Consider the following 5,289-nt stretch of genomic DNA (forward strand, 5'->3'; position numbering starts at 1 on the left):
TTTAACACATATAATCATTTATGAATGAAGTGTTATTTGATAAACAATAGCTATTAGCTGGCTGCAAAATATGGACCACAAATTAACTGAAAGAATTATTTAAATGCAATTTAAAAAAGAACAGTACATTTAACTATTGTTATAAATCTTTATATAAAATAAATTACATATATTCATAAATTAATTAAATATTTGAGAAACATTTGTTTTTGTATATAAAATAATTATTTCATTTCTTTATCATTCTTTATTTACTTTTTTAAATATACTCATAATAATTTATACGCCTAAAAAATTCTTTTCACTTACCATTCCTTAAAGAGGTAACATGTTGATATATTTATTTTTTAACGTAACTGTCATTAAGTAAGAATGTTTATGGTTTATATATATTGATATAGCGGAACATTTAGTACATATAATAGTACTGTATTTTATAAAATAAGAAATTTATTAGCACAATATTTTTATAAAAACTATATAAAAAGAACAAAAATCTAAATAAGAAAAATTATTTTGTTTTTACAAAAAATGCGCAGTGCAACAAAAACAAAAGTACAACGCGCAGAAACCGCGATTGTTTCAATAGAAAGCACAACCTTGAAATTGAGTTGTTTTTTTTTATCAATTATTTATGCAAATTTGATTGCAAGAGAAAGAAATAACTGAAAACTAGTTACACTTAAAACCAATTTAATATTATATTTCAAACATTAACTCTTTGCATATGTAAAGTGCATAACCATTTCATTAAATTTTACACAAAACACTTCCTTGAAACGATAAAATAATATTTTCTTTCTCGTTACTTAGCAATGCTGCATTGTTAGGGCGACACAAGGCAGGTGGATGGTAAAAAAATGAAAAACAAATAAGAATTAAAAACACCCCCTGCCGCTAATACTCAACACAATTTTATTTTTATTTATCCTTGTTGATTCGTTTGTTTTCTTCAACATTTTGGTTTTAAAGTAATTTTTATTTTAAATTATTTTAAACTTTTACTTAATAAAGAGATAAAATTAAATTTCTTGCATATAATGAAATTATGTCTTTAATACAAAATAACCACAAACCCTTTCTTTAGCTTTATTATTTGTGCGCGATAACTTAATCCACAACTTGCACGTTCAACTGATTATTTTGGACTAAAACAGGCAGTCGAAAAGAAACGTTGTTGATTTCGCTCTTGTGTTTTCTCTAGCGTGCAATGAAATGAAACGGAACTGTAGACACGCTTTTTAATGTAGGGAATGCAAGTTTACTTCATAGCTTGATAACGGTAAGAAACGGAGTTACCATCTATTCAATATTAAGAATATCAAATTTGAATAAATTAAATTATTATGCTAAATTTATAATAAATTGTTATTACGACTAATATTCAATTAGTTTTTATATTTGTTACTGCGCTTAGGTCGTTTATTTAACAAATAAATTTATAAAAATATTTTTTTAAATAAAATTAAAAATTACGTGTTTCATTATTATTATACACTGAAGATGATCTACGAAGTAAACCGAAATATCTGTAATATAAATAATTTTGTATAAAAATTAAAACATAACTAAATATTTAACATAGTTTAAAAAGTGTAATTTTTTATTTTATTTAAAACAAAACATTTTTTTAAATTTATAAGTTAAATAAACGACCTTAACCCAGTACCAAATATAAAAACGAATGCTAAATTTATACAAAAAATATTTATTCACATTATTTATAATTTTTCTAATACAAAATAATTTATTCTTTGCTTTACTATTATTTTTTTTCAATTTATGTTTAATTTTCACAAATTAATACAAGTACTTTATTTAATAGATAATAAATAAGTGAATAAATAAGTGGAATCAGGCGCGTTTATAAGTTAAAATGATATTTAAATTTTACTTACTAGTTTAAATAAATAACATACAAAATCTAATAAAAGTAAAAAAATATTAATTATTTATCAAATATTTAATAACTTGCCTTATTTTATTATACTTCTGTTTTATTTTTTCTACATTATTTATTTGTATTAATTATTAAATAATACCGAAGATGTTATTTATAACAGATGAAATATCTATTATAAATATATTAAAAATTTATTTAGTTTAAAGTTTTCAAATAAAATTAGTACTTTTATTTATAGTTTTTTTTTATATTATTTAAAGTAATATAAAACAAAAAAAACATCTTGAGACCAAAAAGAAAATCTAAAATAAAAACATATAAACAATAAAGATCGATATTAATATTTACAAAAATTTATTAAATACTTTATATAGTTATATATTCGATTTTATGATTAAAATGTTTTTCATCAGAACTTTTTAAATGAAGAGGATTAAAATAAAAAAAGTAGACATAGTAGTAAAAGTAGTAAAATGGCAATAAGACGTTCAACCATTTTAACACTCAGACTATAAAATTATCAACCCCCCCTAGTAATAAATTCTCTATGTTCAAAGTTAAAAATATTTATTAAAGATCTACTTCGTTGATCGATTCCATATATATTCTCTATAAAGAAAATGTTTCATATTCGTGCAATATGTTTTCACATATAATATATGACTTACTGTCCAATTTTTAAAGCAAAGTACAATAGATACTGTAAAACAAATTAAGGAATTTTATTTATGCTAATTGATATCACTACAACAAAAATAATTGGTTATACGTAACAAACAAAAAGAGATAATAATAATAACAAAACAAATTTAGCTTGTTGACCACAAATAATAAAGAAAATATTTAATGTTCAATTCAATGTTAAGATGTTTCATTCGAAAGTTGAAGGGTGAAAGAAAAGTGTTGAAGTATATGCACAAGCACACTCTACTAATTTAACTCTAAAATTAATTCAATAATTCAAGGGGTAATTTTTACTCAGAGCTTAGAAATCATATAAAGTCCCTTATACAACCTATATAATTTTAATTACATTTCTTCTAAATGTAGGAAATGAAAGAATCTGAAAACATCAGTCTTTTTACATGACGATAGAAAATAATCTCTTTTCAGAGACATTAATTACAGCTACATATAGACTGTGAATGTTATTACATAGATACAATCTACAACGATCATTGTAAACCGTTTAATTTCTAAATTGATATTTATTTTATAAGTAGCATTAAATTACTTATCAGACGTTTAGAAAACTTTAGAAGTAAATTGTTAGTCTCAAATAATGTGATCTTATAATAAAAATGTATTATTTATAATGATGCTGTACAATATATTTGTATCATACAGACAATGATTTAGTTAGTATGACCTTTTGTGAACCCTTAGACCATCTGAATTAAGATTAGGAAAAGGGAATGGTGATAAATAGGCCACAAGACTCAGATATTGCAAAAATGTGTCCTGAATTGGTCCCTCAAGGGTTTCGTACACCTGACCGATTTATACACGCACAACATCAACAATATTGTAAAATTGTGGGGCGAGACTTGAATAATTAAAAAACTATTTATTATTATTATAAAATAGAAATTTATAAAAGATTTCTATTATCTTTTATTTAAAATACAATTTAGGGATTAAATACATAAAACTTTTTTGATGAAGTTCCAGCATTTAAAAATAAGAAGTTGTCTAATAGAAAACTCAACTTAATTCAAATGCAATTCATTCTTATGCATGGAAGCAAATTAAAATTAATATGGTTGTCAAAAATGATTTTCTAGTATAATGAAAATTTGAAATCCATTCATACATCTATATCTATATATCAAAACGTCTTACATTAAAAATACAATCAAGCAGATAACTTATTACTAATGAATACATTACGAGCAATTGTGTTCACTTACCGATACAGTAAATCCACATGAAGTTAATATAAATATTGAATCATATAGATGTTTTTGTTTAAGATCACAATACAGAACACTACTAAGAAAATACGTAAGACCAGAGCTCGTAATAAACAAAAAATACAAATAAAATTTAAATCTATTGATTAAAACTTAAGATAAACTCTCAATTGATTATAAAATCTTTAAAGGAAAGGTTTTTGTAATTCAGGAGAGAAAAAAGCATAGATTTCATAGATTTCTACAGATTCTAACTAGCACCATCTAAATGATCCTTAAGCATTTCTGGAGGATAAAGTTTTATAGAATTCCTTATTGCTTTAACAATGATAGATCTTAAATACATTGTTTTTCAACTCGATTATTCTAGCAGTCTTTCCCACGATCACTAAATCTGTTCTTTCTTACATTTAAAATCCTTTTGTTATTGCATACACGAAAGAAATACCAAAGTGGGCATATTATATAGGAATAAGAAATAAGACTCGATAAACTACGTTCGATATTACAACTTATTTGCTAACTCTCTGTTGAAGAGATAACATACTTTTAGACCTACTACTCTCGGTAAAATTTAATTATTTATTTAAAACAACAAACATTTAGTGTAGATAATGAAAAATATTAATAAACTATACAAAAGGGCAACACCTTGACATAACCCCCAAACACAATAAGTAAACTTCAATGAAAATCATCTAAAACCAAGCAATAAAGTCTACGTTTGGAAAATTTTACTTAGTATGAAATGCAATTATGTTATTTCAATGTTATTCATGTTAAAGTTATTAAAACAGGTTCAATGTAAATAAATTCATTATTTATCATAAGCTAATTTTATATTTGGAAAAAAAATAAAACAATCAAAATGAATTGAGGTAAAATAATTTTTAAAATTTTTTAAACTATAATTACAAATTTATGAAAAATATTTGCAAATAACTTAAAATAAAATACTTGTAAAATTACAAATAAAATATTGTTTATCGATAAGTTTATGGTCATTAATCATATTGCGCTGTTTAACTAATTGTCAAACTCATGGAACGTGCAAAAACAACAATAATGCAATGCACTAGTATACCCCTTTAAAAGTTTATTAATGTATTGCATATAATTATTACAAATTGAAGTACCTTCGGGTTATTAACCGATCAACGATTTTTAGTATCGATTTCATTGTTTCCAGTTGTTTTTAAGACTCAAGAAGGCAATATAAACTTTTACGATTTCATCATTTATCATTGCGCTTTATGAAGATAAGGTAAACAATTATATATGCAAATATGGCAGGTAGATGGAGTATGGGAGCTAAAAAAACTTTTCTAGTTTAGGAACTGCAAATATATTTCCAAATTAAGGAATATAATTTTACAAGATTGATCCTAAAATATTAAGACACTTCAAAATAGAAGTTTCTATTATTTTCACGATTTGTTTTGATCCCCCAATCTTTTTTCCTTCTCTACTATT

The 5,289-nt window shown here is 23.7% G+C and overlaps 1 protein-coding gene and 1 long non-coding RNA gene across 3 annotated transcripts in view; one reads left to right on the forward strand and one right to left on the reverse strand.

Moving 5' to 3' along the window:
- LOC119668737 (calcium-transporting ATPase type 2C member 1) overlaps positions 1–5,289 on the forward strand; it is a 198,114-nt gene that overhangs the window by 84,028 nt on the left and 108,797 nt on the right. The gene's annotated exons all lie outside the window — the stretch shown is intronic.
- Positions 394–1,193, reverse strand: LOC119668740. Its single transcript, XR_005251530.1, has 2 exons — positions 1,077–1,193; positions 394–427 (listed from the first exon to the last, which is right to left on the reverse strand). It is a non-coding gene; the product is annotated as an uncharacterized LOC119668740 (long non-coding RNA).

This window comes from Teleopsis dalmanni, chromosome 1 (assembly GCF_002237135.1).
Source record: "Teleopsis dalmanni isolate 2A chromosome 1, ASM223713v2, whole genome shotgun sequence".
Classification (NCBI taxonomy): Eukaryota; Metazoa; Arthropoda; class Insecta; order Diptera; family Diopsidae; genus Teleopsis; species Teleopsis dalmanni.